The sequence below is a fragment of the Bos taurus genome, chromosome 10, assembly GCF_002263795.3.
Source record: "Bos taurus isolate L1 Dominette 01449 registration number 42190680 breed Hereford chromosome 10, ARS-UCD2.0, whole genome shotgun sequence".
Taxonomy (NCBI): Eukaryota; Metazoa; Chordata; class Mammalia; order Artiodactyla; family Bovidae; genus Bos; species Bos taurus.
Window position 1 is genome coordinate 48311711 of NC_037337.1, and position 14924 is coordinate 48326634.

Consider the following 14924-nt stretch of genomic DNA (forward strand, 5'->3'; position numbering starts at 1 on the left):
GAAAAAAAATGGACTCTGGGAATTTTTTTCTTTTCTTATCTCAGTGGCATTTAACATGAGCATGTTGCAGGTGGGGTCTATTTTAGATGTTCCAGAAGTGTAATGAGTGTGAGCTTTGGGAACATAATCAACAACTTGAGTCCTGTTCCTCCCATTTACTTGCTGAGTAAAACTGGGCAAGCTACTTACCTCCCTAAGTTCACATTTCTGCCTCTGTAGAATGGAGATGATGATAACGCCTTCCTTATAAGGTGACTGTAAAGATTAAATGAGAGACTGCACATAAAGCACTTAAGAATTTACTGGCACTTAGTAAATACCCAATACATTGTAGCTACTGTTACTGCAGCTTTATTACTTTAGGCAGCTGTCACATTAAATGGAAGTTCTTCTTATTCATCAGATATTGATGCATTCACTTAACCACTATGCTGAAGGCTGCTGATGGGGCCATGAGACGCATAGAGAGACAAATCACTCATTCATGTAGGGGGATCACATGTGGTCAGAAATGTTCCTGGCAGAAGGTGGGAGGTGACAAGTGTCCTTGAAGATGAACAGGGCAGTGTCTGGCACACTGGTGCTAATGAGATGATTCCCCTTCAAGTGGTTGACAGCAGAGGTTATGGGACAGACCTAGAGAGCAATTCTGTGGTTTCTGACAGCAGAACCGCCCCCAACCCCACACCCCCACCAAACTTAGCTCTGTTTTTGAGGCTATTGTGGAGTGAATGTTTATGTTCCGATTCACAGATTCATATGTTGAAGCCATTCATCCCAGTGACAGTATTTGGAGGTGGGACCTTTGGGAGGTGATTAGGTTTAGATGTGATCATGATAGTGCAGCCCCTCTGAGGGCCTTAGTGCCCTGGTAAGAGGAAGAGACAAGATAGCTCCCCCCTACCCTGCCATGTAAGGGCACAGCAAGAGGGTGGCTGTTTGCAAGCCAGGGCTGGGTTTCTACCAGGAGCCACATTTGCAGGCACCTTGGTGTTGGACTTTCCAGTATCTAGAACTATGAGAAATGAATGCCTCTTGTTGAAGCCATCTGGTCTATGGAATGTAATAGCAGCCCAGGCTAAGCCAGAAGGCTTCTGTGAACTCGCTGTTATCCTTTTCACAGATCTCTTTCTTGCTTCAGTCAGCCAAAGTCCATCTGCTGCTTGCCACCGTCCGGCAGCTGACCAGTGTGCCCATCAGTGGTGGGATCTGCATTCCCATTGAGGCACAGCCTGTGTCTCCAGTCCTCTCTGCCTGCCTTCTTCTTTTTCATCCTGCTCCAATAGGCTAATTCCTTCAAGGCTCCCTCATTCATCTTCCAGAGTGAAAGAATCTGAATGGCCTAGTTAATCACAGGGGGCACAGTGTGACATCAGACCACCCCAGTGGAATGAAGTCAGCCTGGAGGTGGGGACACCTCTGGTCTAGTTCGGGGAACAGGTGTACTTGAGGTGGAGCTTGGGGCATCTTCCCTCCATATGGGGCACAGAGAGGGCATGTCCCCTGAACAGAGCTGGTGAGTGCGGTAGGCACCGTGACTGATGTTTCTAGGACAGTTTTCACCGTGTGACATAAAGTGAGGCCCAACATCCCCAATGGGATATCTGGGAGACATGCTGACTCCACCCTTCCTCTACTGTCACTATTTCTAATGGCTTCTCCTGACTTCATGCTTCTAGCAGTGTTCTCACTAAATAGTAGACTTTCTGTGATTGCAACATTTTTGAACGCTGTTTATGTTATTTACCTCTCTTTCTCTTTTCCCTCTTTTCTGTGCATTCTTTAAGGTCAGGAACCAGCTTATAAACACAAACCTAGTGTAGAGGTGGACGCATCAAAGTTCATGTTAGGGTATTGATGGCTGTTGCAATAAACAGACTTCCAGGTACAAATATGATGGTTTGAAGTCCATTTCCTCCTTACATGAGGACCCACATAGGAGTTCCTGATTAGTGGGTGGTCTTCTAGCGATCAGGGATCAGGACCATCTATCAAATGGCTTCACTGCTTCAATCTGAGGCCTTCCAGGGCTCCATGCTTATCTGCCTCAAACTGGAAGGAGGGTTCCATGTTCAGTGTTTCATAAGTGAGGACTGGAGGTGGCACATTTCATTCCTGTTGACCTTCCGCTGACTACAGCCTGTCGCATAGCTGCCCTTCAATGTAAATGATTGGGAATTATAGTCTTGCTGTGGACCTAGAAGAAGAGGAATGGTTTGGCATGCAGCTGGCTAACCTCCTGAGTCTTGAACTGGCATACGAAGAAAGAGGAGAATCTGAATGGATAGAGATGAGGGAATGGTACCTCAGAGAGCAGTGGGCTTGAGGACTGGAGTAGGGAGAGGGTTGGTTGTGAGGAACGCAGAGTGGAAAGCTAACCACTTCTCCCCAAAGTCCCTGATTTGAGATTTCAGAAACAAAAATGAAGATGCTTACTGAGGACCCATAATGCCTGGTTCAAATCTCAGTTCACATACTTATCAGCTGTGTTATCTGGCTTATGTTCTCTGCACTTCATTTCCTTATCTGTGAAATGGGGACAGAGATAGTTTCCACCTCCTTAGGCATGTTGCCAAGATTGAATAAATTAACACCTGTAAAGGAATATGGGAGAGAGCTTGGCATACAATAAGGAGTCAACAAATGTTACTACTTTTACTCTTTCCATGCGTATGAATATAAAGTGTGTGTGTGTCTATAAATTATAACACCATGAGGTCATAGATATAGAAATACGGGGTAAGGGAGAGAGAAGGGAGGATGGTCAAGGATTTAATTTCAGCTTTGTATTGATACTTTGGTCACTAACTAGTAATTCCATGACACTCACTCACTTTTGTTAACTTAGTACTTCAGACAGTAAGTTTTTTTCTTCTGATGGCCTTTGCTCTCCCACCAATTATCAGCTGGTTCTTCCATGACATTTGGTTATACATTTGGTATTTTGTGTTACGACATAAATCTCTTCTCTCTCCAAGCTTTTGTCTGAAGTTTGGCTCGTTTGTCCAAGGGCTATAATGATGCTCATTAGTATTGGAAGGACCTAGCTACTGCCGGCTTCTTTAGAGCAAAGCCCCACTCATGCCGGCCTTTATTCCAGTAGGGTGTGCTGCCCATTAATGCAAGGTTATTGCCAGTTCCTGCTTTCATTTCCCCCTGCCTTTCTGTGCTCCTCTGGCTTGCCTCTCCTATTGCCCAGCGGGTTGCCTTCCATGGTCAAAGGCCACCTCCCATCCACTGTCTCACTTGGGCCACAAGTTCTTGGGGTTCTATGGTACCACCCCCAAGACAGCAGCTGCCTTGAGCTGACAGCTCCCCCAACCAGAAGCCAGGAGGGGCGGAGCCGCAGCCTCCGGAGAAGTGACGGGTACTGGCCACAGGCATTTGATGAACTACCTCTCTGCATTCTTGCTTCATGGAGAGGCCCAGTGGAGCGGGTTTGCCAAGTTCTCAAAGAAGAAAACACTGTGTTTCCACTCGACTTCACATTTCGGAAGTAAACTCGCCGGGCAAGTTCTTCCATGAGGCTCATGTAACTTTAATGCCTCGTCCTGGCATTGTTTCCTGGCCTGGCTGGTCCTGGCCCCACTGTGTGGCCTCCTGGAGGACAGGATTTGTTCCGTGCCTAGAGGGCATGCTGTCCCAGGTCAGCAGATGGCCTTCTGATGACTGTTTCCAGCCTGTCTTACCTGACCATTCCTTCACTGTATGAACAGATGTTTCCTTCACTTCAGAGCTGCCCAACCGGATTGGTGATTTTTCTTCTGGCCTTTTGTTTGCACAGGACATAAATCTTTCTCTTCTTCTGACCTGGCCTGCAGTTCCATCCACCTGTGCCCGCCTGGAGCAATGTATAACTCTTGCCAGTTCTGTTTCCTTTGCTCGCTTCAGCCTATAAACCAAACTTTCTTCTCCCTTCCACCCACCCCCTCTTCTGGGCTGATTCAGCACTCTCTTAGCACCTGGCTGCCAGTTAACACTTAACCACAAAAAAGACATTATTTTATGGGTCTGACCTGAATTGGAAACTTCCAATAGAATGAGATATGCAATAGAAATCTCCATCCCATTGGCCTCCTTTCTTTCTTTTTCTAGAGTCTGAGGAGACTTAATTTACACCAGGTTAGCAGCAACCGTGTTAATTGAAAATGAGTTAATTAAATAACTTGATACTTTGAGCTGTCAAAATATAGCGAGTCAGTTGAATCAATCCAGTTAAATGTTTAACAATGATCCCCAAAATCGGATATGAATGTAAGAAGAAAGGAAAGGGACTGTGTTCCTAAGAGGGCACTCTTGTGGAATCTAGATTATTACGAGGCAAACACTATTGACTTTTCCAATTGTTGCAACTGCTTCAGTGGTGCTTGGTTTGAGACTTTTATTTAGGTTTTCTGGACTAGAGAAGAATCCCTCAGCATATTTTCTTGTTGCCTTCTTTTTATTGCAGGTGTAAAATGCTCTCAAAACATTGTTTTTCACCTTCAGTTAGAAACCAAGAATGTGAAGCATTCATGTTGTAGCAACAGGCTGGTCAGAAAGGGGCCTCAGCTGGGGTTACAGTAAAGTTTGCAGTAGAATGAAAGAGCTCCTTTGCCTCTAGAATGTACCAGCCACACAGTCACTTGTATTACTGTTCATAGATGGCTGCTGGTTGGGAATGCCTGGCTACATTTCTATTTCTTCAGGATGTTAGCTCGTGAGTTTTTTTAAAAATGGATCACACACACTTGTAGTTTTTACTTTGCAGCAGGTCAAGATTTGTTGGGTAATTAAAACCTAAGTCTTTTTGACAAGGAGTGTAGGTAGCATGAGAGATGCCTTCAAGACTTAGGCTGAATTGACAGAGCAGCCAGCATCTGGGGGGACGATTCTGACAATCCATCCGTTTGATAGGTCTCTTCACCTCAAAGAACTGGTATGCTGAATCCATCCCACTTGAATTAACTGATCATTCCATTTCTTTGGCAGAGCAGGATAACAGTTTATAGCATGTGTATGATGGTTTTTGGGCTTCCTTAGTGGCTCAGTGGTAAAAAATCTGCCTGCCAGTGCAGCAGACATAGGAGACACAGGTTCGTCCCTGGGTTGGAAAGATCCCCAGGAGAAGGAAACAGCGACCCACTCCAGTATTCTTGCCTGGAAAATTCCATGGGCAGGGGAGCCTGGCAGGCTACAGTCCGTGGGGTCGCAGAGTCGCACATAACTTGAATGACTGAGAACAGCACAGCATGAGCCTTTTATTTTCCAATGTGTTTTCACGTCTATTGTGTCTTTGGATTCTCACCTCAATTTACATGGAGGAAAAGGAGATCCAGAGTGGTTTGCCTGGGTTGGCTAAGGTTCTAGAACTTGTTAGCACCAGACCCAAAATTATATGCTAGATAATATCGTGATTCCTACAACAGTGAAATATTTTCATTTCACGTATACCTTCAGAAGTACACTCTGAATTTTAAAAGCGCTAGCACATAAGGGGAGCCAACTTAAGCTTATGTAGAACTCTTTCACCCCCCACAGCAAAGTTCACACTTTGTGGTACAGTTTTCTGTCTTTTGTCTCTAATAACCAACTTCTGGCATTGCCGCATCCTCAAGTATTATGTAAGTCGTCCAATCAAGAGTTCATTATGCACACTCTAGGAGTGTTAATTCTAAGACCAAGCCACTCTGGCTGAATAACATCCCTTGAACATTTATCATTCATATATGGTACTTATGTAATTTGTAAAGTAAATAGAACTTTCAGGTGTTCAGGATGGTAAATATTTTGTTGTCGGTGGATGGAGTATAAAACTTGGGTAGTGACGGGGAGAAGAGAACCGTCTAGTTGTGTCTTTTTATTTTAAAGCTGAGGAATTCAAGGCCCAGAGAAGTGAAGTGACTCTATCCAGACTTGTGCTATTTAACACCAGACTCAGGTCCTCTACATTTCAGCCTGGTACCTATTCACCATGGTGTCATGCCAGTAACGGGAGCCTGACTGCCCAGCCTCATGGAGGGTGATAGAAGCCTTCCCACTGAGACCCCTGCCTCTCACAGTGGCCATGTGTATAGATAAAACCATGGCATAATTATAGTTTTTTTTTTTTTTTTAAAGCATGGGACTTAAGCAATTTATTATCAAAGTATTTAAATTACTTATAGATGCATCAGTGTTCTTCTTGTTCGACTCCTCTGTATTGAGCCTTGTTTAATAATTTGTAAATTCACTAGAAGTTAGGATCACACTCTATTTGCTTTATTGGTAAGGCTCCTGAAACCACAAGTATTGCATATTTAAAATAATGATAGCAAATATGTAATGAGAGCTTCCCCTATACAAGCATTTTGATTACATTTTCCCATTTAATTCTGTCAAATACCTATGAAGCTGCTCCTCTTATGATCTAATTTTATAGACAAGGAAACTGAAACCCCTGTCCCCCAAATGGTGAAGTTGTGATCTGCTCACATGGTCTGATTCTCAAACCTGCATTTTCAAAATTGCTGTTTAGCCAAGTCAGTCATATTTCAAAAAAATTCAGGAACTTCTCATGCTGTTTGATTTCTTTGATAACTACAAAATGAACTGCAAGTTAAAAATATAATTTGCTTAACATTCTCAGCTAAGAACTTCTGGATTTGGTAACCAGGGAATGCCAGGGTGGATGCCCTCCTGAATTCATTCAAGAGGGCTTTCCATGGGTGTTGACTACCCACAAACACCTTTTAGAAGGACTTTTGGGGATGAAACTTCTCTGGAAAGTTCTGTACCACTAAACAAATGTCTAAGCACACATAAGGAGCAGTTTGTATAAGAATCTCTTTTATAAAGCAAAGTAGAGGTTTAAAGTGTGGCTTTTTCCATCACAGCAGAGGTGCTGGGCTCAGCCACTGGGAATGGCCTGAGAACAAGTCCACATAGAAGAAATCTGAACTGAGCAGAGAGATGGCAGGAAAAAAAAGAGATTTCTTTTATAATGTTTTAAAAATATTTCTTCTATTTATTTGACTGCGTTGGATCTTAGCTGTGGTATGTGGAATCTAGTTCCCTGACTAGGGATCAAACCCAGGCCCCCTGCATTGGGAGCACAGAGTCTTAGCCACTGGACCACCAAGGAAGTCCTAAGAACCTCTTTTTATAATCTTGACACTTGTTTTAGAAGACAATGAAGACATTGAGTTAAAAAGATAAGCAGTGTGGAAATAATTATTAAACTAGTTAAAGCCCAATTTATGTTTTCAGCTGTTTCTAAATTAGGAATAGAGTAGTAAAGTCCCGTATATTTTTTCCTGCTTTATTCATTCTCTAGGTGTCATCACCCAAATTTTACCTGCCCATTGGTGAAGATTCAGCGGGAGTCATCACAGCCCAGGCAGGCTGCCCAACTCAGGTGAGAATATTGGAATAATTAGCTTTTGATTTTGAAACCACACCAATTTAATAAGGAAGAACCCACAGAGAGCTGACGCAACCTCCCGGTGTCCCTTTCACAGCTCCATTTTCCCTGGGCTTACCACCAGCCCTTTTAATAAACATGAGCTTTGAAAGAAAAAGCTACATAAAATTTTATACTTCTCAAATTCTGGTTTTCTTTTTAAGTTGCAAACTCAAGCCTGATTGTACTGTACTGCAACCAAAAGATCCCCTCAGGCAAGAAACACATTATGGGAAGCTATTTATAAGGTTTAAATTATCCATATTAACATACTTAAGATTCACCAGTGTGGTTTCTAGATGCCAGATTCAATCCAAAGTGATGTCTCAGCATCGGTTAGATAGTTGACTACGTAGACTTTCTCCGGAGAAAAATGCAGAGCGAAACCACAGGGCTTGAAGACCCCTGGAGGAGTTAACTAATCTATCCTCCTGCCTCTGGCAGGACCAAAAGCAAAACCCATTTAGGTATCAGCACAGGCCTATATGCCTGTTTTGTTTGCAAAACTTGATTGGTTCCATCTCTTTCCATTTTTAAAGTGAAAGCTGTAGGCAAAATACAATAGAAAAAAATTATTTAGTATATATAGACATGCATATATACAGACAACCCTTGATCATTAAGTATTTATTGGAATTCTCCTGTATTAAAAGGACAGCATTAGGCCCAGAGAGTTAACCCAGTGTAGGTAAAAATACAGCGTTCACTCTCAGAAGCTTACAATTTGGTTAGGAAGACATAATATACATCATGACAGTGCTGGATCATGTTGACATAAGTATTAGAGACCAGCACAGACAATTCTAACCACATTTACTTGAACTTCAAGTTCCTTTATACTTTTATGTCCTGGGAATTCATTCATAGCATTTTGAAATTACAAAAACCTGACTTTAAGGAGGTTGAAGACATCCAATTTTTCTATCCTGAATTTTCGCCCAGAAATGTATCTATTCCCTCTCTTTCCAACCCACAGCTGGAAATCAGCAGTGTCACCAACTGGACTGGTGTGAGAGAACCAACGATGCAGGACCAACATTTCCATGCAAGGTTTTGGTTCCTGGCATTCCCTTGGGCTAAGGGGAGGATTTTCAACTGGACAGAAATGGTTAATGGCTCCCTCACTCCTGTCTTCCCTCAAGTGGGATCAGTAGCCTCCTACCTGGGTCAGAAGTGTGGAATTAAACAGACAGCTGGGTAAAAAAATCCACTTTCCGTTACTTAATGCACTCATTCCTTGGGTTGTTCTGGGCTAGACTTGGGAGCTACAGAGATACTCGGCTCTGATTTGTGAAGAGTGCACAGTAGATATATAATCATGACGTGGTGGCAAAGGTCAGTAATAGAAGCAGGTACCCGGTGTATTGTGCGAGCCAGGAGGGAAAGGGATTATATCAGCGTGAGGTCTGCAGACTGTTTCATAAATTATGCCACATTTAAACTGAGTTTTAGAGAATAGCAGATTTCATTAGCTGAAGAAGGTGCAAGAATCATTCTAGGCAGAGGGAACACTCTGTGTGCAGAGTAGTGATCCTGGAACATGGTGTGGGCCAGAGAATGACGACAAGAAGAGGCCCTGCACAGAGCGGTGAGGGGCGGAGGCTGGAACTGCAGTTTGGTGACCATGTTATAAAGGGCCTTTAGAAAGCTTGTTTTGGGAGTTTGGATCTGATCCAGAGAGAAGGATGCGGACAAGGAGTGGAAGCAGTTAAAGCTCTTAGACAAGAAAGAACAGGTCTGAGTTCTTGCTTTAGGAAGATCATTCCAGCAGCCAGTGAGTGCAGGGAATATTGAGGTGGAAAGTAGCCCCGAAGAGTGAGACTGGCTTGGAGACCACATGGAAGTAGTCCAGGTGAGAGGAGATGAGGGCTAAGTCAAGGTGGAGAGGGAGAGAACGGCCTAAGGAGATGGGGGGCATCATCAGAGATGATAGGATTTAGAGACTGGATCTTGTAGGCAAAGGAGAGAAAATTCCAGGAAAGTGCTCAGTTTCTCTCTGCTGCTGCTCCTGCTAAGTCACTTCAGTCGTGTCCGACTCTGTGCGACCCCATAGACGGCAGCCCACCAGGCTCTGCCATCCCTGGGATCCTCCAGGCAAGCGTACTGGAGTGGGTTGCCATTGCCTTCTCCAAGTTTCTCTCTAGATAAATGGAAATAAATGTGAGAAGAGGAGAAAGTCTGGAAAGGGTGAGTGTAGAACCAATGTAGACGTGTTTTTGTAATGATATTTGTGGGGCAAGTTGTTGGCAATATTTAGTTCAGTTGAAAATATAAGATTACAGAGCTGAGGACTGACAGAGGTGGGACATGACAGTTAAACTCTCCATGGGTGACTGAGTGGGGACTGTATTTTTCGGAATTGCTGCCATTGCTGCAGGTGTCTCCCTGTCTACATCCCCAGAGATGGTTGTGGGCTCATTAGTCTAAGTCTCACCATGGTTCACATGGGTCATCCCTTCTCCAGGATTTTTTTTTTTAAACCGAGATGCCCTTTTATCACAGGGGAGACTGGGATCTGGGAGCAATGAGAAATTTTCTTTCAGGCGTCTGTTTAATCTGAAAAATGTATTAAAGTCTGAATTCTACCACATAAAACATCCATGTTTGTTCTGATATAAATTATATTTTAAATTATTTATTAGTTAAATTATGGGTGTTAGCTGCCCCTGCCCCGTACCCAAATCTCTGTGTATCCTGGGAGATGTGCCATGGTTATCCTGTGGCCTCAGGCTGCCCTCGCATGTGACCATCCATATCCTTGGTTTGTCAAGCATACATCTCACCGAGATCTGACCATGACTGTGGTCAGCCTTCTGTTCAGAACGAGTCCCCTGGTTTCCACATGCTCGAGTATTAGGTTATGATATTTCAGAATTCCGGAGCATACCTTCAGGCAAGGTGTGAACAGATACCAACTTCATAGCAAGAAAAAACTCAGAGCTAGTCCTTTTTTCTTTTCTTTTCTTCCTTTAAAATTTTTTTAAATTTTGCGTTTTTATTGGACTATAGTTGATTTACAATATTATGTTAGTTTCAGGTGTACAGCGAAGTGACTCAGTCATATACATAAATATATTTACTCCTTTTGGGTTCTTCTCCTATATAGGTCATTTTAGAATACTGAGCAGTGTTCCCTACACGATACAGCAGTCCTTATTAGATTATATATTTGCCCTTTAAAAAAATTACAAAGATAGGACACAAAGGTAAAAGATAAACAGTACGTAAGCACATTAACTATCAACTATATGTTTCTACTTTCCTCCTAGTACCTGCCCCCACCCCCACCCCCACTCCTCAGGGGTGACCTAGCTGAGTAGGTGGGTTGTTATGTTTATTGCCTTGCTACTCAGAGTAAACAGTACTCAGCAGCACTAGCCTCCCCTGAAAGCTTGTTAGAGTTTCAGGCCCCACCCTGGCCTCCTGTGTCAGAATCTACATTTTAAGATCCCCAGGTGATTCCTATGCACCTTCAAGTTTGAGGAGTGAGCTTTTTGTGGACCAAGGAGAAGGGAAAGTTTATTTCCTTTCCTTTCATCTAGGAAGGTCTGGAATTTGAATCTCCAGATGCTATTGCAGGAGGAGTTCAACCTGCTGTGGAGCATCATCTCTACTCTATATGGTATTGGTCCCCTCCTGGGGACTTAAGGGGTCACCAGCCAACCTCACTGTTGAAAGACCCCATCCATTCCTTCAGCTCAGACTTCCAGGAAAACAAAACAAAACCAAAAAGGACAATCCCCAAGCTGTGTTTCCTGGTGAACGCCTATGGCTGTTCACACCCTTTTGAACAGAACCGTCTCTCCTGGTGTTTCTTGGAAACCGCTGGGAAAGGAGGAAGAGTAGCTTCTCGTGACAGATCACCTAGTTCATGGGTGCCATCGTGGCTGCTGGGGAGCTTATGGTGAGGTTGCTGGTGGAGGTGTTTCTCTGGAGCCCTGTGTGAGGAGATTCAAGCATAGATGTTACAGAGAAGACACCCAAGTTCACTACAGAATTTTACAGACTGGACACCGTCCTTCTGAGGAGAGAACTTAGTTTGTATACTGTGGTACTGCTGGCTCGGATTAAGGGCACCTGGGTTGTAAAGAGTCGAGTCAGTCCCTCAGGTCTCCTACATGGTGTGGCTGCTTCTGCTGCTTGCTGTGGTGGTGGGTCTTGGGATCAAGCACAACAGTCTGCCTTTCCCCGTTGTGTGGTGTGATGGCTAAGCTGAAATATACTGGGTGATCTAAAACGATTGTACAGGGGAAGCCATGATCATAGCCACCATGGCTTGGTCCTCTGGAGATGGAGAAGGCATAAGAGAAGGGATCTGGCAGTAGGGAAACATGTGTGAGATGGCTAAGAGGATGACGGACGCTTTTATTCACTCATTCAACGTGTAAACTGAGAACAGAACAGAGCAGTCTTTTCCAATATTTTCAGGCTTGTGTTTTATTTTGATGTATCTGAAATGTCCTTTTTTTTTTTCCACTGCCAGGGTTATAAGATATTCCTTATTCCCTCTGCCTCGCCTCGACCATCTCCATTAAAAGTCAGTGTCTTCTGTCTGTCTTCATCAGGTAAGATAAGTTTTTTTTTTTTGGACTTTAGTTTCTGTGCTATGAAAATGATGGTTGTGTTTTCATTTTTAAACTATAAAAACGTAAAACTGAATGCATTTTCTCAAATTACTTATGGTCTTCTGTTCCACCTGGGGGGTTTGATCTGCCTCTTTAGGGATTTCTCTCGCCTCAGAGAGAATCACTATGCTAGGAATTGAGTGCAGGTGAACTTCTAAAAATAATTATCTTGTAAAGATCATGCCAGAGATCTCAGAAAAAAACCAAGTGGGCAGCTTCTTCCCATAGATAAAGAAGATAAGATACAGGAGAGGGCACACCATAAGGTTTGGATTATAATTGGCCTTTCTCAAATATGCTTTCCTCCATTTCCCTTCAGATATGATTCTGGGAAGGCACTTTAGCTGTTTTTAAGTTATAATTTTAGCTGTGCTTGCCAACATCTCAGATCTAAAAGATAAGGAACCAACTTATTTTTCCCATTGGAAGTTAGTTTTAAAAGCCATGGGAGAGGCCTTCTCAGACAAAAAAATTCCTACTGAAGGGTGAGTGATTGATTGAGGTCTTTCTTAAAGTAAATTCTGATATAGGAGGAGGCAAAGAGTATGGGAGTTTGTGTGTCTGAAGAAATAAAATGAAAAAGGCACAGAAAGAGACACAGAATGTGGAAGACAGATGTGGCCAGGGCAGCAGTGATTATAGGAGTTTTAGTATCTTGATGTCTCTAATAACACCTTTCATGCATATATAGTAGTGAAGGGCCAACATGGTGTTTCTACTCAGTATCCCAGGAGAGCATCTGACAGATAGCAGATGTTCAGTTAATGTTGAATGAATCAGTCCATTCTTAAAAATATTACTTGGTAACTTCTTTAACTCTTTTTACCTGTCATAAGGGAAATAATATTGGTGAGCGGGATGGCTTGTAATGTCCCAGGGGCTTCACTGATGTACAGAGTTCATCTGGGTATCTTAAGATAACTTTACAGAAAAAGATAATTTTCACAAAATATCTGTAAGATGCATGGAACGAGTCCTAACTTTGCTACTACTACCCTTGTGAATTTCTCCATGCCTCAGCTCTTCATCCCTAAAGAAAGTAGCAATGAGTATTTCAGAGTTGTCATCAAGATTGACATGGGTAGGGTATGAGGCATATTGATGGCCACTATGTCAATGTAACCTCAGATATGCAGATGGCACCACCCTTATGGCAGAAAGTGAAGAGGAAATAAAGAGCCTCTTGATGAAAGTGAAAGAGGAGAGTGAAAAAGTTGGCTTAAAGCTCAACATTCAGAAAACGAAGATCATGGCATCTGGTGGGCATGGGAAATAGATGGGGAAACAGTGGAACCAGTGGCTGACTTTATTTTTTGGGGGGCTCCAAAATCACTGCAGATGGTGACTGCAGCCATGAAATTAAAAGACACTTACTGCTTGGAAGGAAAGTTATGAGCAACCTAGATAGTATATTCAGAAGCATATTACCTTGCCAACAAAGGTCCGTCTAGTCAAGGCTATGTTTTTTCCAGTAGTCAGGTATGGATGTGAGAGTTGGACTGTGAAGAAAGCTGAGTGCCAAAGAATTGGTGCTTTTGAACTGTGGTGTTGGAGAAGACTCTTAAGAGTCCCTTGGACTGCAAGGAGACCCAATGAGTCCATCCTAAAGGAGATCAGTCCTGGGTGTTCAATGGAAGGACTGATGCTGAAGCTGAAACTCCAATACTTTGGCTACCTCATGTGAAGAGTTGACTCATTGGAAAAGACCCTGATGCTGGGAGGGATTGGGGGCAGGAGGAGAAGGGGACGACAGAGGATGAGATGGCTGGATGGCATCACCGACTTGATGGACGTGAGTCTGGGTGAACTCCGGGAGTTGGTGATGGACAGGGAGGCCTGGCATGCTGCGATTCATGGGGTTGCAAAGAGTAGGACACAACTGAGCGACTGAACTGAACTGAACTGATGTCAATGTTAAAAAAATATCTTTACCCCAAAGTGATTCATGATAAGTGTACAATTAAAGTGGGGATCTGAGTTCCCTACCAGTTTAAATTCCTTTGGAGTAATGACTTTTAGGATTGTGGCTTCTTGGGAAAGTGGTATATTTCAGAAGCATGGAGTTGTCCTTGGTGGAGACATTGCCTGGTTCTCAGCAGGAAGAGAGTGTTGGTTTTTGATCAATGTGTTTATAAATGTTACTCAAACCAAGGGTGTAACTCAGAGGCACTAGAACCTCCTTAGAGATGATCCTTGGATTTAAGGCCGATGATATAGTGGTGGTTTCAGGAGCCATGGACTCTTTTAAAGCTTGACCTGGTAATTATAAAACTGAGTATTCAAATGCATTTGGACCATAGGCTTATTAGGGGCAAGAGATTGTGACTTTTTCTTGGTACCTGCACAGCTTCTAGCCAAAGCCTTCTAGTAGCCTCTAAATATTTGCTGAGTAAATTAATGAATGCCCAAAAGAAGGCCAACCAGAGAAATGAGCTAGAAAGGTTGAGATTGCAGACAGGGACCTAACATAGAGGGAGGGTGGCTAGTGATGGATGGAGGCAAAGTTGGCAGGTCAAATACAAGCAGCAATGTAAAAGATAGTCCAAACTCAGGCCATTTCCTGCAGAGGTTTTTGGGTTGGTGTTCCCCTAAATTTCACATTTTATAGGGCAACTGTAGGTTTTCTTGGAGGGCCTCCCCACAGGTAGCTTTGTCCTGGCCTCAGAGCATCCTGGGTCACTATGGGAAGTTGACTTGAGTCATCTTTGGTGCCAAGATTTCTCAGTCTGACTTGCATGACACCTACTTCCTGTTAGAATGGGGATGGAAGACCTTGGCTGCCTGGGATACAATCATGTGGTATGAGTCACCTCTGGGCTATAGTCCATTGTTTCTTTCTGCGATAGTGTGGAACTATTGCAGAATACTTTTGATCACGT

At 43.3% G+C, this 14924-nt stretch overlaps 1 long non-coding RNA gene across 7 annotated transcripts in view; it reads left to right on the top strand.

The window, feature by feature from the left end:
• Window positions 1-14924, top strand: part of LOC132346370 (uncharacterized) — a 284917-nt gene that overhangs the window by 7180 nt on the left and 262813 nt on the right. For 5 of the 7 annotated variants that reach the window (XR_009496198.1, XR_009496196.1, XR_009496195.1 and 2 more), the window contains exons 2-4: window positions 7295-7375; window positions 8397-8470; window positions 11904-11985. This is a non-coding gene — a long non-coding RNA (uncharacterized lncRNA). Of the gene's footprint in view, window positions 1-7294; window positions 7376-8396; window positions 8471-11286; window positions 11472-11903; window positions 11986-14924 lie in introns of those variants that run through there. The other 2 variants (XR_009496194.1, XR_009496193.1) reach the window with 2 other exon arrangements.